This window comes from Stegostoma tigrinum, chromosome 27 (genome assembly GCF_030684315.1).
Source record: "Stegostoma tigrinum isolate sSteTig4 chromosome 27, sSteTig4.hap1, whole genome shotgun sequence".
NCBI lineage: Eukaryota > Metazoa > Chordata > Chondrichthyes > Orectolobiformes > Stegostomatidae > Stegostoma > Stegostoma tigrinum.
In genome coordinates, this window is record NC_081380.1 from 6367180 (window position 1) to 6393453 (window position 26274).

General features: G+C 41.7%; 1 protein-coding gene across 9 annotated transcripts in view; it reads left to right on the plus strand.

Annotated features, from left to right (window-relative positions):
- Positions 1 to 26274, plus strand: part of LOC125464774 (serine/arginine repetitive matrix protein 3-like) — a 693195-nt gene that overhangs the window by 298450 nt on the left and 368471 nt on the right. For 6 of the 9 annotated variants that reach the window (XM_059655503.1, XM_059655501.1, XM_059655505.1 and 3 more), the window contains one exon: positions 4731 to 4873. The exons of the other annotated variants lie outside the window; for them this stretch is intronic. The gene's annotated coding sequence lies outside the window, so the exon portion shown is untranslated. The remainder of the gene's footprint in view (positions 1 to 4730; positions 4874 to 26274) is intronic. 9 annotated transcript variants of the gene reach the window in all.

Sequence of the window (26274 nt, forward strand, 5' to 3'; positions counted from 1 at the left end):
TGTTCCTAAAGAGAGGGTATGTATTTGTGTCTATGTTGCATTATGTTTTGGAAATATTTAGGGCAAACAGCATTTACACTTCTATATTACTCACTGCGTGTGTTTGCCAGTTAATGCATCTTTATTGAATAAAGTTAGTCTTAAATGTAATGGTCATGTTGGTAGCTAGAAAAGTATATTTACATTTATGTTGTGATCTGTGGGAAAGCAGGACCAGAGTGATGCATCCTTCTGGCCTCAGACATTACATGTGTTTTTAACCCAAACACTTGTCTTATCTCTAGATCAGGGAAACAAACCAAAGGTAGGTGTTGTCTACGACCTGGTAGGATTAGCGAAATGTGTGCAAACTGAGTTGAATTCTGAGATTTTCTGACATATATGGCTCACTATCACACTGGAAGAACAAGCTCTAAATGCTCCATAACTACAAAATAGTAGCTAATAACAGCAATAGGGAATTTGGGAGAAATTTCTTTAACTTGCTGCTACATGGAATAATTGAGGAAATTATGTTGGCACATTTAAAAGGAAGCTAAAACAACATATGGGGTAGAAAACCATACCCCATATGGTGAGGTCTGTCGACTTAGTTGAAGAGGGATGGGAGGAGGTTCAGTTGGAGAATACAGATGGCTGGGCTGAATGGTCTGTTTTGGAGCTGTAAATCATGTCAGGAGGAGTGAGAGCACGGGCAAAACTAGACCCTGGCACATAAAAAAGTTTGTACAATCTGCCTTTTTTGTAAAAAAACATAATATGTTGACTTCATGGCCAAACCTTGAACAGTGCGAAATCCAAACCTGAAATCTTGGCAGCTTAGAAGATCAAGGATAGCAGGCAAATATGAACATCATAACCTGTCTGAGGTACAGGTCCAGTAGCTGCTACAGAGGTAGCACAGCTTGCACCTACATTTTTAAAAATATAGACTATTCCTGATTTAGGGAGGCACTAGAAATAGGCCCTGAAGGAAATCTTCCTCCCCTTCCTCATCCTCTGGTCGTGAGCAGTTGCTGTCTTCTGCACCACCTGAGCTCTGCCAGTTCCTCATAATGCAGCTAATGGAGTTATGTAATGCCTGTAATACCACTTTCATACCTGTGGCACAGATTAAGCAGTCTGACCAGAATTTAGGCCTTCTCCATTAAATGACACCAGCCTCAATTAACTTTCTAAAGCAGTGTCTGGAAAACACTAAGCTCTTCTGTAACTCAAAAGGAACCAGTAGAAACTTATCAGCAATATATACAATTTTAGTTGATATTTAAAATAATGCTGAGGTGTGTGGCCATTCTTAATGCTGGTCCCCGCGCGTTTCAACCATGTGTGTTTAAGAAAGGGCATTAGCTCAAATGACAAGGTCGGAAATCATAACATTTAATCAGTGTTACGTAACAATTTCGCATACTTCCAGTATTAAATCATTTCCACAGTGGTGTTTGATGTAGGCCATTCCAGAGTTCTGTGTTGCAGTTCAAAATGGCACCAGTCATGCTGAAATTATGGTTGATACAGAGCCCACTTTTCTGCCTGAGTGTTTTGCTTGCACTTACTGTGACGTTCTACTGTTATATATACGCCATAACACATGATTGATCAGAATATTGCCTGATGCAGTATGAAGAACACACAGAAGGACTGTCAGCGTGTAACCAAAACAGAAGATGCTGGAAAGGCACAATTAGAATCTGTAGTTTATGTCAGAAAATACGGAGTTATTTCTCTGAAGGATGCATTTGGTAAAATTAAGAGTAAATTGTGGATGAAAGGCAAGTTAGAACTCCTTTCAGCATCTGTTCCTCCTCTAACGCACCTCATTAAGGCGCTTTCTGTTTAAACATTATACTCTTGCCCTCTTCTAACTGTTTGACTTTCTCCCACCTATGTCCTGTCAGGATCAGCAGCTCTGAAAAGTACGCTGAGATATCTGTCTGTCAATCGGGAGCACTGTAGGAACCTGCTCTGTTGGTGTGTATTATAAAGAATTATTGAGTTGGTGTCAGAAGATACATGCTAAAGTTTCTCTGAGACAAGGTTTAGAAGCTGCAGCACTCCATGACTTGAATTTTTAAACATTAGCCAACTAAACAATCTATCAATATAGGCTCACCAAATGTGTACTTGTCGGTTTTGCTGAGGTGCAGTATACTGTTTTTCCCAATGTGGCACAGATTATTACTGAAGCCAGTAGTGCATCTGACACCTTATTGTCAATCATAAAACTAGCGAACCATTTTCTCCCCTCTGAGAACCAGAACCTGTATAAATAGAATCCACAAATGCTTTGGTGTCATAGTGAAAGGTATCACTCTTTTAATTTGCTATTAGTGCATTCCGGATTTCAGACCAGAATATTATTCTCCATTAAAACCCAATGAACCAAAAACTTAACAATTTTTGTTCTGATATAGAGAAAGGTTTTAAAACAAAATAGCACACATTATGCACACAAAATGTAGAATATAAATTTATAAAAAATAGGAATAGACAGTTCTCTGTGGTTTAATAGGTAAGCGTTCTACCCAATGTTGTATTGAGCTACATAAACTAGGATTGTGATTCAGCCCATAATGAATAAGCCAAAATTAATTGATTTGGATCATGGAATGGTTTGCATTATAGTCCTAGTTTCACATCGAATCAGGTTCTTGTTCCCTATCATAGTCTGGTGATTGTCCCTGGATTATACAGATGTCAAATAAGGAATAGATAATCAGGCTGCAGATTTGAAAACACCCCCGCACCCCCCCCATCCCCATCCTGTTAAAGAATGAGAAAACTATATTTCCAGTTAAACCAAAATCATATTGTTGATTAATTAATAAGACATAAGACACAGAAGCAGAAATTAGGGATTTTGGCCTCTCAAAGCTGCTCTGCCATTCAATCACAGCTAAAAAGTTTCTCAATCCCATTGTCCCACTTTCTCCCCATAACCCTTGATCTGTTTGAAAATCAACAACCAATCTATCTCTGTATTAAATATACTCAATGAACTGGCCTCCACAGCCTTCTGTAGCTACGAATTCCATAGATTCCCCACTCTTTGGCTGAAGAAGTTCGTCCTTATTTCTGTTCTAAAGGGTCTTCCCTTTACTCTAAGGCAGTGTCCTCGGGTCCTAGTCTTTCCTGCCAATGGAAACATCTTCCTAACACCCACTCTGTCCAGACCATTCAATATTCTGTAAGTTTCAATTAGATCCCCCTGTCATCCTTCTAAACTCCCTTGAGTATGGACCCAGAGTCGTCAAACGTTCGTCATATGCCTTTCATTCCTTGGATCATTCTTGTGAACTTCCCCTGGACCTGCTGCAGGGCCAGTACATCTTTTCTGAGGCACGGGGCTTAAAATTGTCCACAATACTCTAAATGTGGTCTGACCAGAGCCTTATCAATCCTCAGGAGCACATCCCTGCTTTTATATTCTAGTCCTCTTGAAGAAATGCCAACATTGTATTTGCCTTCCTAACAACCGACTCAACCTACAAGTTTACCTTAAGAGAATCCTAGAATAGGACTCCCAACTCTCTTGGCACATCAGATTCCTGAATTTTCTCCCCATGGGCTGAACTGAGCAAGAGGCCACTCTGGTTTCCATGTTGTGTTTTCTGGACAGTAGTTTGCTGGATGAGTTTAGTATGATCACAACCAGAACATTAGTAAGGCAAGCTGGACCATCAACTGGGACCTCAACAAGCATTAATCACCATTAGCTGGTAACTTGCCGCTAACCAGCGAGAATCTTGCCATACCACTTGTTAAAAACAGAAAAGATGGGGTGAGATGATCTTGATGCCGAAATATGACATTCCTGATTATGGCATAGCCCACTTTGCTCAGACCTCTAGATAACATTCTGCCCCAAGGACTCCACATAAAACAAAGAACTCAAAAATACAAAAGGAGACTGGAGAATCCCTACAGGGTGGAAGCAGGTAATTCAGCCCACTGAGTCCATACCAGCCCTCCAAAAGAGCATCCTATTTTCTCCCTATAACCCTGCTTTTCCCATGGCTAATTCACCTAACCTACACACCTTTGGACTGTGGGAGGAAACCAGAGCAAACCCACACAGACATGGAGAGAATGTGCAAACTCCACACAGATGGTCGACTGAGGGTAGAATTGAACCCAGGTCACTGACGCTGTGAGGCAGCAGTGCTGACTGCTGAGCCACTATCTTGCTAGACTTTATTCTGCCATGTCTCCTTGTATGGGGACAGTAAAAACTACAGACGTTGGAGTCAGAGATAACACTGTGTGGAGTTGGAGGAGCACAGCAGGCCAGGCAGCATCAGAGGAGAAGGAAAGTTGATGTTTCAAGCCAGGACCCTTCTTCGGAAATCACAAGTCATCTTTGACCCAAAACGTCAACTTTCCTACTCCTTTGATGCTGCCTGGCCTGCTGTGCTCCTCCAACTCCACACTATATGTTGTTTGGGACTCTCCTATTGTCTTGTGTTGTGCTGCTACGTTTCACGTTTTTTTTTAAAAGGTCTGGTTGGCTCCATTCGTGCAAACGTGATTCACCCGCACCAGCACGTCCATCATCAATCCTCATATGACTTTGTAAAGTATTTATTTTCTGCATTATTTGAGACTTCATTTTAATCCTAGATATCTTCACTTGGAAAAAGTGAACTTTGAAGAATTTTAGATAGACAAGCAAACAGTTTGCTTGGTTCGCCTTCTGTTTTATTTTGATAGACTTTCTATTATCTTCACAGTTACACAATTGTACCGTGTTACTTGGATCTACAGTGGGAGTGTGAATGGGGAGAGCAACGGAGAGTGCACAGAACTGAGAGAAAGATGACACAGAGAACAGGAGAGCGAGGTCGATGATTACATGTTTAGCATTTACGAAGAGGTATCGGTTCCATAGCAATGCTCATTTAATGTCATCCAGATTGAGTTTCAAGGTTATAAATGATGCCAGAGGGAAGTGGAGTGCAACTCTCTTCACCAGGAAGTCTTTGTTCACCTCAATTCAGCATCAAGGCAGGTGCTTGACTCTAGATTTAGATTGATATTTGCATTGGTAATGAAGTGAAACCACTTTGCACTTATGCTAGTTATTGTGTAGATCATACCTCTCATACTGCCAAAAGGAGAGTAGGAAATGCGGGTTTTTAAATGAACTATTTAAGTAGAGAGATGCTGGATTTTTTTCTGCCACACTTTTAATAACAATTTCAATATGAATGACAATAGAGAATTAAAAGATTTGATAATATGAATCTACCCTTTTCTTTCCTTTTATGATCAGTTTTATGCATAAGGAAAGAAGGCAATTGAACATTAAAAACTTGACATTCTTAAGATAATGAATAATCAAAGTTATAAATGTTTAAAATCTCACAAACAGTACCTATTCCTGTTCTCCCTTTTATCAAGATTATTGTTTGTATTGCATTTATGCTTTTGTGGTAGCTCCATTTCTAAAGCCCACATTTAAACATACAGTTCACGTTCTGAAGGACAAATTTACAACAGTCCAGTTGTTTTCACTTTTAAATAAATAATAGACATGAAGCATCACCTACAGTTTGTCTCTTCTTTCTGAATTCTCCTTCTCTCAACTTTACACTATACTTTCTTAACTGTTTATGTACTAGATGTCAGCCATGGCTTAAGCATGTCCGTTGTGAATGCAGATTCTTTCCAGTGCTCACAATTTACACTTGATCCTTTTTCTCAACATCCTGTATCGCCGTACCACTACCAAGCTATTGTATGGTCATTTTTGAGTATATTTAAAAACAGTGTATATTTTAGACAGAGTTTCTTGATTAGAAAGGGAATCAAAAGTTATGATGAGAAGGCAGGAGAATGGGATTGAGAAACATATCAGTCATGGTTGAATAGTGGAGCAGACTCAATGGGCTGAATGGTCTAAGTCTGCTTGTATATCTTATGGTCTTATTTTAACTCATTTGTTTCCAGTGTCTCAGCAGCAAATCAGAAATCTTTAGTCTAGGTTGCAATATGTACATGACCTTTTAATTTTTTGTTGCTTCTTGATATATCTAGGTGCTAACCACAGGTGTAGCCACTGCCAAATTGTATTAATACTGCATATCTTGTCCACTGCACCAAAATACGTGGGAATATTCTTTAATTTTATGTCACTGTTCCAGGAATTAAGTACAATTTGTATATTTACTGTTTTAAGAGGCTTGCATAACAAATTGTGCAATAAAAATGGAAAACGCTGCAAAAAAACAAAAAGACTGTCAGCATCTGTATATGAAGAAACAGGCTAATGAAGGGAATTCAAGTGGGAGGTTAGGTTCTGAAAAAAATTAAGATCATGACCTAAATGTGCCTCCAGCTTGTTCACTTTGGTGTACAGTTTAACTGCAGTGGAAGGGCAGCATGCAGCAAAGAAGTGAGTTGGTGCTTTAAATATACTAATCAGTCAGTAACCCTCATTAGGGAGACTAAACAAAAACTGGGTGACCATTTAGCAGATCTCCATTCCATTCATAAAAATGACCATAGGTTTCCAGTTGCCTGCCACTTCAACACTTCACTCTGTTTCCATGCTAACATTTTCTTCTCAATACTGCAGCGGTGCTTCCCCCCAGTCTCAAAAGTGCAAGCTGGAGGAACAACACCTCATCTTCCATCAAGGTACCCTACAGCCCTCAGGACTCAACTTTGAGTTTAACAATTTCAGAGAGTGAACACCTTTTTCCATGCTTGATTCCCACCAGTTGCTGTTCTATCTAGGTTGTTCCAGCATAGACAAGCCATTTGCAACTGTTCACACTTCCCATTAGAGTGAATTCAACATCTACCTCTCTCCTGGCTTATCACCAGAAATTCCTTTGTCGGCTTCTCTTTTTTTTTTGCGCTCTCTCTCTCTCTCGCTCTCTCTTTCTCTCTCTCTCTCTCTCTCTCTCTCTCTCTCTGGGCATTGTCCCCAGGCATTCAACTCACATCTCCACCCCAACTCTCCTGTCATCAGCATAACTCCTACCATTTCCCAATTGCTTTCAGTTCTGACAGACAGTTACTGGACTAGAAAAGTTAACTGAATTTCTCTCCACAAATGCTGTCAGGTGTGAATTTCTCCAACACTTTCTGTTTTTGTTCCAGTAACTCTCATTGTTACCAGCTTTTCAACTTTAACTGTTGTCGGCTTAGTTGTTTCCGAGCTGAGCACTTACACACAGGTGGATCCAGGAGGTGGATCCTTCACTTGTAGTTCGAGTGCGCTTCCTTTAGAACCTGAATGTTCGCCAACGCCCTCCACAAATTTCCCCATCTCACCAAGACTTCCTCCATTTCTCATATCAGCTGTGAACCTCTGATATATCCTTCACCAAAGCCCAAGCTCCCATGTTCCTATTCCCTACTCATCCAACCTTCCTCTCGAGCCTCGACTCATACCCCTCAGGCCTTCAATTTCCTCTACCAAAGTCTCTCCTCTTCCTGCCAGTCTGCTGATGATCAGATGATCACCAACTTTTCTAGCTTCTTGGACAACACTCGCCGCATCCCCCCCAAGAACCTCCAATTAACTACCAACCCTCCCTCACTTTAAGAGCCTGGGATCAGCTTCAACCTTTCATGCTGTCAATAGTAGTGAGGTGGGGATAGGTTAGCTCAGTTGGCTGGATGGTAAATTTGTGATGTAGTGTGATGTTAGCAGTTTGGGTACAATTCTTGCAACAGCTGAGATTACCATGAACTGCTGTCCTCAACCTCTCCCCTCATGTGTGGTGGCATCGTGAACCTTCGGTTAAACCACCACAAGTCACTGTCTGGTAATACTATAGCGATTTTTCCTTTACTTTTTACTAATAGTTGATTTTTTCTATTTCTGTTTTGAGAATAAGCCAAACACTAACTATGTAATCAATTGAACTTAAGGCTGTTCAAAAATAGATATTGGAATCACTGTTTTACATATCCTTAATGATGCACATCTTAATTTGTAGGCCCTATAGTATTACCGATTCAATAAGTTGGACACGTAAATGAAAAGTGTCATTGGGCTCAATGATGATCTATTTGCATTACCTCTTCTACAACTTCAATATACATAGCTCTTTGAGCATAGAAAAATATTTCAAGATGCTTCAAAGGCATGTTAGTAAATGGAAGTTATCACCAAGACACATAAAGAGGTACAAGGATAATTGAAATGAAGGATGGTCAAATGATAGATTTTAAGGACTGCCTTAAAGGAGGAAAGAGAGCATCGGGGAGGGAGTTTCAGTGTTTAAGTTCCAATTAGTTGAAAGGAAGGCTGCCAGTGGTAAAGAAATTAAAATCAGGGAATTTGGCACAATAGGCCAGAATTAGAAAAGTGCAGAAATCTGAGGGTTTTAGGGTTAGAGGAGGTCACGAACAATGGGGCTATGTAGAGATGAGAAATTTCTGTCATTTGAGAGTTTGGGTATTGGCATTTTGAAAATCTGACATTTGAGCTATAGGTTGGCTGATTAGCCTGATAGGTTGTCTGATTTGTTGTGGAGGGAATGAGATGGAATGTTTGACTCTGCTCTGTACCTACTCCCAAAATTGCATTGTTTGCTCACTTCTGATTTTATACTGGATGTGGCACTTGCTTGGAGATGTACAGTGTCACTCATACTACAGTTAACACAGAGACCAGAGGGCATTCTCTCCTGGCATTCTTTCTCCTGGCCCTTTTCTTCTACCCTCCCTGTCTGCTTTATGCTCTCTCAGCTTCCTTCCTCCTACATCTCCCATCTCTCCACACGTCATTATGTCACCCTTTCTCTCACCCTTTTGCTCCTATGCCCCATCTTCTTGCCCTCTTCTACCTAACACTGCCTCTCGCTCTGTTACTCCCCTTCCCATACTCCCTCTCGCTTCTTGTCCCCGCTGTCAGAAAACACTGTGCCTCCAAAAGGTTCGTATTCTGCTCATTTATAACGAGCGAACTGAAAAGTCACCATCTGGCCAGACTAGATGATTGAGATATTTAGAATCTAAAAGTAAGTGCAATTGCATTCATTTACTGGTACTTTCACAAGTTCACCCATTTGAAGTGACCTCAAAAGCATTTGCATTTTACAGTAGGGCATTAAAGTGCTTCCATATACCAGCCGCTCTCATCACAGTAACTTTGCCATTTTATGTGATAATATATACATAGTTACTTGTCACAAAGTAAGTTCAGAATTCTTTTGTGTTTGACCAGTTTTATCCAAAAACGTCGTCATGGAGATTTGAAAACAATTTTAATTTGCCAACGTAAGTCAGCGAGCACTGGGATGCTGGTGAACAGGACTTGCTGCAAGATAGGTCAAAATTCTGAATGACCTCAAGTGGAGGATAGAAGATAGGAGAGCAGCCTGAAGAACTTTGGAATGGTCAAAAATAGCAAAAGCGTGGATCAGATAAGGCAGAGATGGACTCAAACAATGCTATGTAGGTGGTAGTGATTGGCCTTGGATATAAATGTGTGATTAGATATGTAATTGCTTGGCCTCAAGTAAGAAGGCACTTTGCTTAATGGCCTCACTCACCCTTGGATGGTAGTCAGGGAGAGGGATGAAGTCAGTGATTAGGGAAAGGAATATATGGCAGGGATCCTAAGTCAATGGCTCTGATTTCCCTGTGTCTATTTCGAGGAAATGCTTTCTCATGCAAGTCTGGGTATGGACAGTTTGACAATTTTGAGACAGCAAAGGGGTTGAGAGAGTGTTGAGAGAGAAAGTTGTTTCAACAACATACATGTAGAACCTAACATGGACATAGAGCACATAATAATACGGCATAGTACAGGCCCTTTGGCTCGCGATGTTGTGCCAACCTATTATCCAACTAAGATCAATGATTTTTAGATGTCACTGAGGGTCTGCAAGTTCATGAGAAATAGGAGCTGGTGAAGATAGATCCTTGGGAGCCCACTTCTAGGAGCACAGACTTCAGGGATGTTATTGCAGGAGTTTCAAAATTCCCAAATGGTATTACTTTTTAAAATATATCCTGATATCCTCCTTTTTGTGGAGATTGGCCTTGTTAGTAAGCAGAATATAGAACAGACTCCAATATTGTTTGTCATAAAAAGAATCAGGTTTAGTGAAGAATAATTATATCAGAACTGACAATTACATAACTTAAACCATCAGCTAATTATTTAGTGTTCCCCACAACAGTGTATGCATGCAAAAATGATAAGCCAAAAAGACATTGTGAATTGTTCATAAAACATGTTTCCTTTGCTGGAGTGAGTTGTACATCTACCTCTACAGTGCTGGAACTCAAAGCATCTGTTGATCTCCAGCAGAGTCTTGTGATATATTTACTGTGTAGGTTCAAAATTGAGCATAGCAGTTTCAGCTTCAAACTGTATCTAAGCTTATGTGAGGCCTATTTTAAATTGCACAGTAGGTGGGTGGCGGGGCTGGTGGGATAAGAATGGGGGTGTGGGACTGTCACTAATAATTAATATGCAGTTCATGACACTTGGTGACCTCGCTTGCAGCTAGTGTGTTGTGTCTCCCAAACTAGTGTTTAGAGGTCATCCACCAGTTACATCAGAAAGATATTTGGCCACATGTTATATGTAGGGCAAAATCTAATGTCCTCCCAACCCTATGGTTGGTTTGGAAGGAGGAGAATTTAGACAGGTACGAGGGTGCCGAGCAGTACTCCGCTGTCTTCTAACCTATGCCCAAATGACATCTGGAGAGTCTGTGGACAGTATTGCCACTCTGCTGCTGTTGGCGACCTTTAAGTGGTCTATTAATAACACTTAGCTGGTGGGAGCAGGGGTATCGTTACAGAGAATGCGTCTGAGAGGCAAACCCTGTTTTGTAGAAAGATCATGTCTTGCTGGTGGATAGAAGGTAATCCACTGCCATATCGTTCAGCATCAACAACCTTTAATAAACATAACTAAATACAGGAGAAGAGAGGACATCTCGGGAGCTCTTAGCTCTTGTGGTCCCAGTTCCATGTGATCTGACAGATCCTTACGCACAAGGAGGGTAGTTATCATTAGAACAGTGCAACTGTTGACTCTTTACTCTACATGTTGAGTTTGCTTCCACGCTGCCAGGGTTGGATACGCTCCTAAAGATACCCACCACCTCATTTAGTGACCCAGCATCAAGAAGGGAGGGGACAAAAGTGGAATGTAGAATGGTAGTGTATGATATGGATTGAAAGATATGCCACTGACTACTTAAGTGACACTTAATATGATAGCTTTCTATACAGGAGATCACTTAGAGCTTTCAACTGGTGGGTAAATCCCCTGTTGCCTGGATTGAATATATCCCACAGTCTGAGGTGCAGATGACGCTGCAATGGATTGAGTTAATTCCTTGAAGGGTGTCTTTTTCCCTTTCTGTTCCCACAAAAATAAACACTGAAATGCCTTTGAACTGCTTTTTAAAGAGTGACTGGTTTGGCTGCATGCAAATATATAGAGTGTCAATAGCACAAGCAGCATTCACATGAACCTCAAAAAAGCAATGTGTGTTTTTGCATGAAGCAGGCTAGCACTCTACCTACACTTCCCTGGACCCTACCCACAATGGCATTGGCAAAAACATCAGTGTAGTCAGTGCACAGAACTCTTCTATAATGGTTGCTGACTAAGATCATATTTGATTGACTGTGTGCTGGGCATATAAAATAAACAGACACTCAAGGAAGCTTTTCTACGTGAATTCTGCACATTGGGGGTAAATGGGAAGTTCTGTGCTTGTAGACATTTTCTCATCGACTTGATGAGAGATGTTATTGAATGCCTCTAAAGCAGATACGTCTTGAACCTGGATAACAAAGTGTGAAGCTGGATGAACACAGCAGGACAAGCAGAATCTTAGGAGCACAAAAGCTGACGTTTCGGGCCTAGATCCTTCATCAGGGGTGCTCCTGAGATGCTGCTGGGCCTGCTGTGTTCATCCAGCTTCACACTTTGTTATCTTGGGAACTGCAGATGCTGGAGAATCCATTATCTCTGATATGACTTACCCTGAGTCTCCTTGCCCAGAAATAGGGATGCTGAAACTGTATCACAAGAGTCCTAATTCTGGGTTTATACAATTTAGGTATTTAATTGGAGCTGACTATCCTACCGTAACCCGTGCATCAGATAGTTCACTAATTAGGTACTTACTCCCATGCAGACCTAGGTTTTCCCAATAGAACAGAAATGCAGTCATTGGAGTTTGGAACATTTTATGTCCCTGTTATCACACGTGCATTAATATTTTATTCCTGTGCCCATTTAATATAGGTATTATGCACTTAGGATAAACATTTCTTCCCAATTAAGTTGCTTTTAAACTAAGATTGTGGATTATTAAGAAAATCATGGTTAGCATTCTGGGTTCTGGCCAAATTTTTTCTTTCATAAAGAATTTCTATCGTAGAATCATACAGCTTGGAAACAGACCCTTCGGTCCAACTAGTCCATGCCAAACATAATCCCAAACTAAACTAGTCCCACCCACCTGTTCTTGGCCCATATCCCTCCAAACCTTTCCAGTTGTTATGTACTTCCTATAACAGGGCAACCAGAACTGCTCACAGTATTTCAGAAGCGGCCGCACCAATGTCCTGTACAACCTCACAGACGTTGATCATTAAAAGAAGGGTAATGTTATTCAGAGTACAAGGGTGCTAGTGAAGGATAGAAAGTGAAGTATGGAAGTTCTTTCTAAACCAGAAAATGTCGGTGAGCAGTGTTTCCCAGAGATCTGTGTAAGGGCACCTTCTAATTACAATATATTAAAATGAGCTGGTACTAGTAACTGAGCTAATAATGTTACCACTTCTAATTATCTCTGCATGACAAGACTGTGGCAAGAATTGTAAAAAACTGCTATAAGCAAAGAGCTCTATTGATAGATGCCAGTATGTGGTAGGTACCTATGTTTCTGTAGGCTTTTCTTCAAGAGTTTGTGCTTAATAAGATGCTGCCATGTGTGGATTTATTTTGTCAAATAATTTCTCAACTGCTTTTAATAATCCTACAGAATAATGTAGAATCTGGAGCATAGAAGTGGACAGTTAGCACCTTCATTCCTTTATATGATTTTTACTTTTCATGTTTTTTCTGCCCTGCCTTCCTATTACAACATCCACTGGTCCTTCAGCTTTCCAGTCCTCAAGGTGTGGCAACCTTTAATCCAGAAGCAATGTTGTAAGGAAAATGTGTAATTTTGATAAAAATTCTGTGGAATTTGTGGTTTTTAAGAATGTTTGAAAATGAGTTTTAAGAATTCACTTTATTTTTGAAGGGATTGTTATGACCCCAGTTGATATTCATACTAGACCAATCAGATCCCAGAATGAACCCTAATTTGGTAGATTATATAAAAATAAAGTATTGCAGATACTGAATATGATGGATCATATATTTAATTTTTGGAGCTGGTTTCTAGAGTGGTGATTAGTCACTGAAACATATCCATATGTGATGGTAGACTTTTTTTAATAATACAACATAAATTTTGTATGCAGAGGTAAAAAATGCTGTGAATATTATATTTACAAAGACATTGGCACAAACAGCAAAACAAAGTTTCTTCACAACTCTACCCTTTTGCACATACTCAATTCAAGAGACATTTCATTTATATGACAAGTGATAATGGGAACTGCAGATGCTGGAGAATCCAAGGTAACAAAGTGTGGAGCTGGATGAACACAGCAGGCCAAGCAGCATCTCAGGAGCACAAAAGCTGACGTTTCGGGCCTAGACCCTTCATCAGAGGTTATCATTTATATGACAAGTCTTTTTAGTGGTTACTTAACAGACTCCTCACATTTTCTTTTCCATGAACTGTGGAAATAATTTTACAATTTCTATCCAAGTCCCAACTTGCATGATCCTTTCACAGTTTTGACGGTCTAAACTTTTTTCAGTTCTAATCTCTTCAAGATATCTACCCAAAGTCTCCTGGCTTGGATGTCTTCTAAAGCTAAAACACGTTGGCTGCAGGAACTGATCCACTGAACTAAAACTTGTTTTGCCTGATTCTTCTGACTGAAACCTGAACTTTCTGTTCTGAAGCCTTGACATGTTTAATTGCTATAATCTTAACAATATAGCCATTTTATCCGTTTACACAACAAAAATTCCTTGTAGACCCTTAACTGGTCATGGGCTTTCTTGAAATTGATGCACTTAGATTACTGTTCAAGTGATTTTCTGGCTCGTTTTTACATAAAATACCTTCATAGAATGACTCAATCATCTGTGCTTATTTTTAAATCAAAATTCCAAAATATAACACATGTAATACACCTTTCAGAGCATCAATGGTAGTTCATCATAGAATCCCTGCAGTATAGAAGCAGGCCATTTGGCCCATCGAGTCCACACCACCCCTCTGAAGAGCATCCCACTCAGACCCAGCCCTTACCCTACCCTACAAACTATGGGCAATTTGGCATAGCCAATCCACCTAACCTGCACATCTTTGGATTCAAGTTATCTCGAATAATAAGAAATACCAGTCCACATGATCATGACCTGGAAGCAGTGCTGCCCGGGGAGAATTTAAGAAAGAAGGTATTAGTTTAATAGACACAAAGAGAAGCTGGAGGGTGATGGCATTCAGCACACACACTGATCCAAGTTTTAAAGAATAAAAATAACGTGTGTTTCAGCTTCTGCAGTTTCCTAAGAGTTCCTAATTATAGAATTGTACTTTATTTGTACTTCGCATGAGCGTTTCAAAAGTGTGACACCAAAGTATGATGCAGAAAATCTGCATCATATTTATTATTATGCCATGCTAATTGGTACAGAAGTATAGATGCTTATTTCAAAAATATTTAACAACCTATCATCTCTTCAGTATAATCATGTTCACATGCGCCACACAGGTCACACTTCAAATTGGAAAATGTCAGCGAAGGATTAACTTGTCTGATTTAGATGAACCACTAACAGGTTGGCATTTGCCGCACAGAAAATGGAACAGCAGAGTTGCTGCTTAAGTGTGCGTGGTGTGTATATACAGCAAAACCTAACAGTCAAGATTATTATGTGGGCCTCAGTAGTTCATAATTTTGGAAGAAGGACATTATGATTTTAAAAAAAGACAGCATGTTTGGATAACACACTTAAGTTGAAGTATTATGTTTGGATATTACAGCAGATTATATGGGTTAACATTGCTCATCTTTCCCCTGGCACCCCAGAAGACATTTTGTTAAAACCTAAAAGTATAGGCTGTCCCTTGTAACAGGAATAAGTTACTATGGTCTGAATGCAAGAAATTAAACGAGTGGAACCTCTTTCTACTGTGTGGTATATATGATATTTGTATTTGTAGTCTTATTATAAAATATCATTGTCAACCAAATTACTATTTTATGAATACAACATTATTTCCAAAATTTAACATTTCTGGTAATGGGTGAAGTCAGAACCAGTTCCATTGAAGCTGTGTTCATAGACACATTTCACACCTAAAACACAGAAATATACCAAAATTATGGCACAGAAAGAGGTTAATAGGGCCATTGTGCTAGCCAAGAAAGAATGGTCCAGTGTAATCTCATTTTCTAGATGTTCATCCATAACCTTTTAAACTTGTCACTTTGAGTGTATGTGCAAGTATTTTTTTTAAATGACAGTTCCTTCCTCAACCACTGTTTTTAGACACTTACTAAAATCCAACTACCAACCTATCCTCCTGGCCACCTGTCCATGGAGTGTGCACCCATGCAGGACACCCCTTCCTGCAAGAGACTGGAGCCCTGTAGGCTTTGGATAATGTGAGGGTGTCCATCAAGGTCACCACAGTCACAGGGCATAGCAGTCAGCAAGCTGCCTGCACTTCAGCTGTAGCTGCCAGTGTTGCATTGTGATATGAACATAGAACATAGAACATTACAGCACAGTACAGGCCCTTTGGCCCTCAATGTTGTGCCGACCTGTCATACAGATCTCAAGCCCATCTAACCTACACTATTCCATGGACGTCCATATGTTATCCGATGATGACTTAAATGTACCAAAAGTTGGCGAATCTACTACCGTTGCAGGCAAAGCGTTCCATTCCCTTACTACTCTCTGAGCAAAGAAACTACCTCTGACAGCTGTCTTATATCTTTCACCCCTCAATTTAAAGCTATGCCCCCTCATGCTCGCCATCACCATCCCAGGAAAAAGGCTCTCCCTATCCACCCTATCTAACCCTCTGATTATTTTATATGTTTCAATTAAGTCACCTCTCAACCTTCTTCTCTCTAATGAAAACAGCCTCAAGTCCCTCAGCCTTTCCTCATAAGACCTTCCCTCCATACCAGGCAACATCCTAGTAAATCTCCTCTGCAAAGCTTTCACATCCTTCCAAAACTTCCACATCCTTCTTATAATGCGGTGACCAGAACTGTACACAATACTCCAAGTGTGGCCGCACCAGAGTTTTGTACAGCTTCACCATAACCTCTTGGTTCTGGAACTCGATCCCTCTATTAATAAAAGCTAGAACACTGTATGCCTTCTTAACAGCCCTGTCAACCTGGGTGGCAACTTTCAAGGATCTGTGTACATGGACACCGAGATCTCTCTGCTCATCTACACTACCAAGAATCTTACCATTAGCCCTGTACTTTGCCTTCCGGTTACTCCGACCAAAGTGCATCACCTCACACCTGTCTGAATTAAACTCCATTGCCACCTGTCAGCCCAGCTCTGCAGCTTATCTATGACTGTCTGCAACCTACAGCATCCTTCGTCACTATCCACAACTCCACCGACCTTAGTGTCGTCTGCAAATTTACTAACCCATCCTTCTATGCCCTCATCTAGGTCATTTATAAAAATGACAAACAGCAGTGGACCCAACACCGAACCTTGCGGTGCACCACTGGTAACTGGTCTCCAGGATGAACATTTCCCATCAACTACCACCCTCTGTCTTCTTTCAGCAAGCCAATTTCCGATCCAAATTGCTATATCTCCCACAATTCCATTCCTCCACATTTTGTACAAAAGCCTATTGTGGGGGACCTTATCAAACGCCTTGCTGAGATCCATATACACCACATCAACCAGTATACTCTCATCTACCTGTTTGGTCACCTTCTCAAAGAACTCAATAAGGTTTGAGAGGCACGACATTCCCTTCACAAAACCGTGCTGACTATCCCTAATCAATTTATTCTTTTCTAGATGGTTATAAATCCTATCCCTTATAACCTTTCCAACACTTTACCAACAACTGAGGTAAGGCTCACTGGTCTATAATTACCAGGGTTGTCTCTAATCCCCTTCTTGAACAGAGGAACCACATTTGCTATCCTCCAGTCGTCTGGCACTATTCCTGCAGACAATGACGAGTTAAAGATCAATTCCAAAGGCTCGGCAATCTCCTCCCTGGCTTCCCAGAGGATCTTAGGATAAACCCCATCCGGCCCAGGGGACTTATCTATCTTCACCCTCTGTAAGATTTCTAATACATCTTCCTTGTGAACCTCAATCCCATCTAGTCTAGTAGCCTGTATCTCAGTATTCTCCTCGACAACATTGTCGTTTTCTAGAGTGAATACTGTTGAAAAATATTCATTTAGCGCTTCCCCTATCTCATCTGACTCCACACACAACTTCCCACTACTATCCTTGATTGGGCCTAATCTTACTTTCGTCATTCTTTTATTCCTTAAATACCTATAGAAAGCCTTAGGGTTTACCCTGATCCTATCCGCCAACAACTTCTCATGTCTTCTCCTGGCTCTTCTGAGCTCTCTCTTTAGGTCTTTCCTTGCTACCTCATAGCCCTCAAGTGCCCTAACTGAGCCTTCACATCTCATCTTAACGTAAGCCTTCTTCTTCCTCTTGACCAGCGATTCCACCTCCTTTGTAAACCACGGCTCCCGCACTCTACAGCTTCCGCCCTGCCTGACGGCTACATACTTATCTAGGGCACACAGGAGTTTTTCTTTGAATAAGCTCCACATTTCTAATGTGCCCATCCCCTGCAGTTTCCTTCCCCATCCTATGCTCCCTAAATCTTGCCTAATCTCATCGTAATTGCCTTTCCCCCAGCTATAACTCTTGCCCAGTGGTATACATCTATCCCTTTCCATCACTAAAGTAAACATAACAGAATTGTGATCACTATCACCAAAGTGCTCACCTACCTCCAAATCTAACACCTGGCCAGGCTCATTACCCAGTACCAAATCTAATGTGGCTTCGCCCCTTGTTGGCTTATCTACATACTGTGTCAGGAAGCCCTCCTGCACACACTGGACAAAAACTGACCCATCTATAGTACTCGAACTATAGTGTTCCCAGTCAATATTTGGAACGTTGAAGTCCCCCATGACATCTGTCTGTCTCACTCCTATCGAGAATCATCTTTGCTATCCTTTCCTCTACATCTCTGGAACTATTCGGAGGCCTATAGAAAACTCCCAACAGAGTGACCTCTCCTTTCCTGTTTCTAACCTCAGCCCATACTACCTCAGTTGAAGAGTCCCCAAACATTCTTTCTGCAACTGTAATAGTGTCCTTGACCAACAATGCCACATCTCCCCCTCTTTTACCATCTTCTCTGTTCTTACTGAAACATCTAAATCCCGGAACCTGCAACAACCATTCCTGTCCCTGCTCTATCCATGTCTCCGAAATGGCCACAACATCGAAGTCCCAGGTACCAACCCATGCTGCAAGTTCACCTACCTTATTCCGGACGCTCCTGGCATTGAAGTAGACACACTTCAAACCAACTTCTTGCTTGCCGGTGCCATCTTGCGTCCCTGAAACTTTATTTCGGACCACCCTACTCTCAACCTTTTCTAAAGTCGAACTACAATTTTGGTTCCCATCCCCCTGCTGAATTAATTTAAACCACCCGAATAGCCTTAGCGAATTTCCCCCCCCCAGGGTATCGGTACCCCTCTGGTTCAGTTGAAGACCATCTTGCTTGTAGAGGTCCCACCTACCCCAGAAAGAGCCCCAATTATCCTAGGATCCAAAACCTCCCTCCTGCACCATCCCTGTAGCCACGTGTTCAACTCCTCTCTCTCCCTATTCCTCGCCTCACTAGCATGTGGCACGGGCAACAAACCAGAGACAACAGCTCTGTTCATCCTAGCTCTTAGCTTCCATCCTAGCTCCCTGAATTTCTGCCTTAAATCCCCATCTCTCTTCCTACCTATGTCGTTGGTGCCAATGTGGACCACAACTTGGTGCTGCTCTCCCTCCCCCTTAAGGATCCCAAAAACACGATCAGAGACATCACGCACCCTGGCACCTGGGAGGCAACACACCAACCGTGAGTCTCTCCCGTCCCCACTGAATCTCCTATCTGTCCCCCTAACTATGGAGTCCCCAATGACTAATGCTCTGCTCCTCTTCCCCCTTCCCTTCTGAGCAGCAGGGACAGACTCTGTGCCAGAGACCTGTGCCCCACTACTTTCCCCTGGTAAGTCGTCCCCCCCAACAGTATCCAAAACGGTATACTTATTGTTGAGGGGAATGGCCACAGGGGATCCCTGCTCTGCCTGCCGGTTCCCTTTCCGTCCCCTGACTGTAACCCATCTGCCTTTTTCCTGTACCTGATGAGTGACTACCTCCCTGTAACTCCTAAGAATTAAGAAGTTCTAAATGCACAAAGGTGGCAGAAGTATCGAATCACTCTGTACATGAAATACGCTCGAATTTATTTCTAATTCGATTTTAAACATGTTTGTTGCATTTTTATTTTATTGCTGGTCTTTGCAATAGTTGTCAGCATTGCAGATTGTTGCCATTGTTGTCTGCATTCAAAGGCATATTGGACCACATTTCTGAATGACCTGAATCTGTGGGTAAATGTTTATATTGTCACAATATCCAGTGTATCTCTTGAACATTGTGACTTGTTCAAGCTTATTACCTCATGTAAAGTTTGTGAAGTCGGGGATTTGAAATGCATCAGGTAACCCAGCAGGTGTGAACGCCTGGTTATCAACCCTGTGGCATCTGCAACTGAGTCATCCTAAACCACATCTAATCTAGCTCCATGCTTATGAATTTTGTAAATATAGCTTTGGGTCTTCCTATCCTAATCTGGTCGGATATGTTTAGATACTATCATTTGATTAGATTCAGTTTTTTCTTCCCTTTCCAGGAGCTTGAGATCCTGAGCAGTGTGTGGAGACCAAAACTGGACAATGTATTCCATGTGAGAATGTACTAAGCTGAAATAGAGCACAGCTATTGTAATACCAACAAAAGACAGGCATTTCTGTAGACTTGAGGACCCTGTGTTTCTACCAGTCTCTGAGCCTACAGTAGCCAGACATAAGAGGTGGCCTCCAATTTGACTGCTTCTGAACACATTGTCCTATGAAAGATTGTGGACAGGCACCAGTGGCTTGACTGCAAGAGTTAGGCATTGCTGAGCTGGGTCTGACAATGCAAAAATATTACAAAGTGGAAGTGCCAACAGATATGTAGAAGTTATTAAATATTTTAGGTGGGGGTTGTGGCAGGCCTCTCGGTTAGATTATTAAGCCATGGGGGCTGCCTTTCCAGGCCCTGGTGCTCTTTATGATGGTTGAAGGCAATGACTCTAATAGTCTCACAACTTGCAGCATGGAGGCATCTCCACTGTGCTAACAACTGCTCCACACAGCAGCTGGCAAAATCATGTCCGAGTGGAGCCTTATTTATTTGAACTGCCTCTATACAGTAGGCAAATAGCCTGCTTCCTTGACCATCTCTGGGAAACTTCTCTAGTGGCAGGATTGCTCAGGCTGTTGAACCCAGTGACATCAAATATGTTTCTGTATTTCTGAGAGATAATAACCAGATGTAGCTGGTTGTTTTGACCAAGAGTTGCAATAAATTAGAAAATTATAATGACAAGTAGAAATGCAAATTCCCAATTATCAGGCTTCAATTAAACAGTGAATAATATTAATGACCAGTGTACACAGTCCCAGTATGAATAGCAGAAAACATCATGCAACTCTCACACCTCTTGAATGTGGTTGGATTTAATAAGAAGCAAAATAGAAAGGTCAAATTTACATAGATGATTCCAGTAACATTTATTGTTATAGCATTTATTCTCAAAACCATCTGACAAAGGTCATGCTAATAAGTCATCTCTGTAAACAGATGCCATCAAGTGACCTTGTTACTGATTGTTGACTGTCTGGGAAAGCAAATGAACTTTATCCTTTAAAGCAGCTGAAAGGCATGTGTTTAGATCTGAACAGGAGTAGGCCATTCAGTCCCATGAGCATCTTCCTTCATTTAATTAGGTAATATCTGATCTGCATCTTCATTCCATTTACCCAGTTTTAGTCCATTTCCCTTACATGCTTTCATTAAAAAAAAACTCTCAATCTCAATCACAAAGACGTCGAATGACCTAGGATGTGCCAGTCTTTTGGCAGAACAATTCCTTGGTTTCCATCACTCTTTGTGTGAAAAACTGCTGCTTGGTTTCACTCCTAAATGACCCAGCTTTAATTCTAAAATTGTCTCCCTCCTGGCTCCGCTCAATAGAGGAAATAGTTTTTCTGCATCTACACTATCAAATCCTTTTACCATTTTAAAAACTTGATTATACTAATATTCTTGACTCAAGGGAATACCAGCTACATTTCTGCAATCTGTTCTCATGACTTAATCTTCTAAGCCATGGTATCATTTGGTGACAAAAATCAGTGATGTAGAAAAGCTATGCTATAACCTTGCGAAGTAAAACAAATTTATTTCGGGGTACAATCTGCAAAGCTGAACACAGTCCTCCAGATTTGCCCCTTCATAGCATTGCTTTAATGTAAGTGATCAAAACCCAAAAGTAAACTATTTTTTTCAACTAAGATAATATGAACTGCAGGTGCTGGAGAATCTGAGATAAAAAGGTGTAGAGCTCAATGAACTCAGCAAGCCAAGCAGCATCAGAGGAACAGGAAGGCTGACGTTTCGGACCTAGACCCTTCTTCAGAAATGGGTGGGGGGGGGAAAGGGGGTTCTGAAATAAATAGGAAGAGAGGGTTAGGCAGATGGAAGATGGATAAAGGAGAAGATAGGTGGAGCGGAGACAGACAGGACAAAGAGGCGGGAATGGAGCCAGTAAAGGTGAGTGTAGGTGAGGAGTTAGGGAGGAGGTAGGTCAGTCCGGGAAGGACAGACAGGTCAAGGGGGTGGAATGAGGTTAGTAGATAGGAGATGGGGGTGAGACTTGAGGTTGGAGGAGAGAATAGGTAGGAGGAAGGACAGGTTAGGGAGGCGGGGATGAGCTGGGCTGGTTTGGGGATGTGGTAGGGGGAGGGGAGATTTTGAAGCTTGTGAAGCCCACATTGATACCATTGGGCTGCAGAGTTCCCAAGTGGAATATGAAGTGCTGTTCCTGCAACCTTCAGGTGGCATCGTTGTGGTACTGCGGGAGGCCCAGGATGGGCATGTCGTCTGAGAAATGGGAGGGGGAGTTGAAATGGTTCTCGACTGGGAGGTGCAGTTGTTTAGTACGAGTCGAGCGTAGGTGTTCTGCAAAGCGATTTCCAATCCTCTGCTTGGTTTCCCCAATGTAGCAGAGGTCACAACGGGAACGGCGAATGCCATATACCATATAGAAACCAACATCCATTTCAAGCCCACCGACTCGCGCAGCTCCCTCGAATACAGCTCTTCCCACGCACCTTCCAGCAAAAATGCCATCCCCTATTCCCATTCTTTTCGCCATCGCCGCATCTGATCCCAGGATGAGGCATTCCAGTCCCGTACATCTCAGATGATGTCGTTTTTCAAGAACCGCAACTCACTCCCCACCCCCCCCCCCAAAGTGGTCGAGAGCGCTTTGACCGTGTCTCCCGCATTTCCCGCAACTCATCCCTCACATCCCCTCCCCGCAATAACAACCAAAGCAGAATTCCCCACATCCTCACATACCATTCCACCGACCTCCGCATCCAACGCATCATCATCCGACACTTCCGCTATCTTCAATCTGACCCCACCACCAAAGACATTTTTCTCTCCCCACCCTCGTCTGCTTTCCAGAGGGATCACTCTCTCCATGACTCCCTTGTCTGCTCCACACTCCCCTCCAGCCCCAGCACATCCGGCACTTTCCCCTGCAAGTGCAGGAAGTGCTACACCTGCCCCTACACCTTCCCTGTCACCCCCATCCCAGGCCCCAAGAAGACTTTCCACATCAAGCAGATGTTCACCTGCACATCTCCTAATGTGGTGTACTGCATCCACTGTTCCCATTGTGGCTCCTCTACATTAGGTAAACCAAGAGAAGGCTTGGGAACTGCTTTGCAGAACACCTACGCTCGGTTTGCACTAAACAACTGCACCTCCCAGTCGCAAACAATTTCAAATCCCCCTCCCACTCCTCAGACGACATGTCCATCCTGAGCCCCCTGCAGTTCCTCAATTGCAGGAACAGCAACTCATATTCTACTTGGGAACCCTGCAGCCCAATGGTATCAATGTGGACTTCACAAGTTTCAAAATCACCCCTCCCCCTACCCCATCCCAAAACCAGCCCAGCTCGTCCCTGCCTCCCTAACCTGTCCTTCCTCCCATCTATCCCCTCCTCCAATCTCAAGCCCCACCCCCATTTCCTATGTGCTAACTTCATGCCGCCCTCTTGACCTCTCTGTCCTCCCTGTATTGACCTATCCTCTCCTCCTTAACTCCCCACCTACGCTAACATTTACTAGCTCCATCCCCGCCTCTTCGACCTGTCTGTCTCCTCTCCACCCATCTTCTCCTTTATCCATCTTCTATCTGCCTCCCCCTCTTTCCCTATTTATTTCAGTACCCCCTTCCCCTCCGCCATTTCTGAAGAAGGGTCTATGCCAGAAACATCAGCCTTCCTGTTCCTCTGCTACTTGGCCTGCTGTGTTCATCCACCTCTACTTTTTTAATTGTTCACTTTTGATAATTTTTAATCACCAATCTCATGTCAGTCTTGATTGTCAGTTTCTTTTTATTTTAACCTCACTGAATAAATCTGTTTTCATCAGATAATCTGATTGATTTGTCTTCTTGATTTAACTATCATCTCCTTGAATCCTGAAGAAACTGATTTCTTCCCTTCAGAAGATATGTATGCAACCTGTTAGCATCCAAACTCATATATTCATCATATTCTTTCTGATACTGAACCCCTTTTTAGATTGGAATGTTGTCGATCATCTGCAATGTTGAGCATTGTCAGTAATGAAAATGAAAGTTTCAGCCTCTATTGCTTCTATAAGACATTGCCCAGTGGCTTTGCTTCTCCCAGTATTTAGTAGAAAGAATTGACTTGAGGTCATTGAGAGAATAAATAAAAATGACAGGAAGGAAAAGGAATGAAGTGGAAATGCAGAATATTTTCAAATCCATGAAAAGAATTAGCTATATGAAGAAGAACTTAACTGCTAATTTCTTGGTTTTGCATTAGCAATTATTGGTTTAATGTGTAAATCCAAAAAGTCATTAAGAATGTTGGAGCAGTTGAAGATGAGCTCCTGAGGAATAATTCATGGCGAGTTACAATTCAAAGGTTCTCGTTTTCACATCACAAGTTCTTGAGAAACTGTGATATTCATGGAATCACAGAACTGTTACAGTGCAGAAGGAAGACATTTGGTCCATTGTGCCTTCTTTGGTCCTAAGTGAATTGCTCATTAGCAATCCTGAAGATAGACAGTTGACTATTTGTACGTCATTTCAAAGTAGTTAGTAAGAAGCATTAGTTTAGGTATGGTACTTGAACTAGGTAGATGGGTGAAGTATACAACCTGTGACAGATAAGAGAGTTTCACTGATATCAGAAGATAGATGGACAGGTGAGTGTGAATCTCAGTACCTTGCGATGGCAGCTTTCGGCTTTAGGTGAAATGTAAGGGAACTCTACCATGACCTTCCTCCATCTTCCCTGGTCCATAGCCCATCTGTAGGAGGCAACTGTTCGATGAGCACTGCCGCCTGATGTGATCTGTTCCCCATCTCTGAATACTCTATTTAATATACTTTGTTTATATTTCAGTAGAATCAGCCTCCACCACTCTCAGGCAGTGTATTCCGGACCTTTTTCCACTGCATGAAACACATTTTCTTCATGTCACTTTTGCTTTTTTTTCTCACCAATTGCTTTAAATCTCTTGTTCTTGTTCTTGTTCCCTTCACATGTGGGATCGATTTTTCCTATCTGCTCTGTCCAAATGTCGATGTTCGTAATGACAAGAGCCATTTAATACACTATTATTTTGACAGCACGTTCTGGACCAGTGTGTTAAACTTTCTTTCTTGTATCTTTCTCTAGGTGTGAAAATTGTCTAGCATCTCAATCAGCCATGATTCAGCATCATTTTCACCTCATTGTGTATATCAGAATTAAGTACCCTTTGCAATCAGTGTAACAAGTGAATTTGATTCAGTGTGAGAACTGCTTCATCATGAGTTAATGCATAAACTTTGTGATTCAATGTGTTAGTGGCACATAATCCACTTGGTAACAATTTGGCAGAAACTTGGGCCATAACTTTAGCCCCAAAATTGGGTGATTTTATGGCCAAAGAAATAAAAATTACATTAAAAATCCCAGCTGAGCCCTAACATAATTTAGCCAACCCTCTACCAGTTTTAATAGAGGTGAAATAAGGGGTGAGTGTCCAGTCATCCTCAGGAGGAGGATCACTTTTTACCATTCACATTGTCACCACTCAATATTTCCACTGTTTGCTCAGTTACCCAGAGCCATGATGGTATCATCTACAAGACTATCTACATTGAGTGCATGCTGCTGATACAGTAATGGAAGCAAAAGTGTCAGTCTTTAGACACAAGCGAGCTACTAGAGGTAGCCATGCAGAAATAGAAACAGTGGGCTTCAAGATCTGAACAAAGCCCTGGACCAAATTAGTACTGGACTTCTCTGTTCCTTGACATTGAAGTTTTCAAGGAGGGTTCTAAATATATCCAGTTTATAGGTGAATAGTTGAATACCTTCATTTTCAACATTCCAGCTTCAAGGGATCACCCACAGTCCTTCCTATACTGACTACCATTGTCTCTGCCATAGAGATTAGAACACGCACCTACGTTTGTTTCTCCTGCAATAGTTAGTTCTCGATACTTCAGGTTGCACTCCACCATCTGCTGCAAGAGAGATAGAAGTGCATCATAGAGTGCAATGTCTGTCACAGTTGGCCAAATGGTAGTCTGTGCATGGTGTGGAACTAAGGGTTGCAAAAGTATTAAGTATGTGAGTGTGAAAGGAAAAATATGAATAAGAGGTTCTGATTGTTAGAGGTTGCTGGTTAGTGAGCGTTGAGCATGGTCAATTTGTTAAGCATGTGATCCAG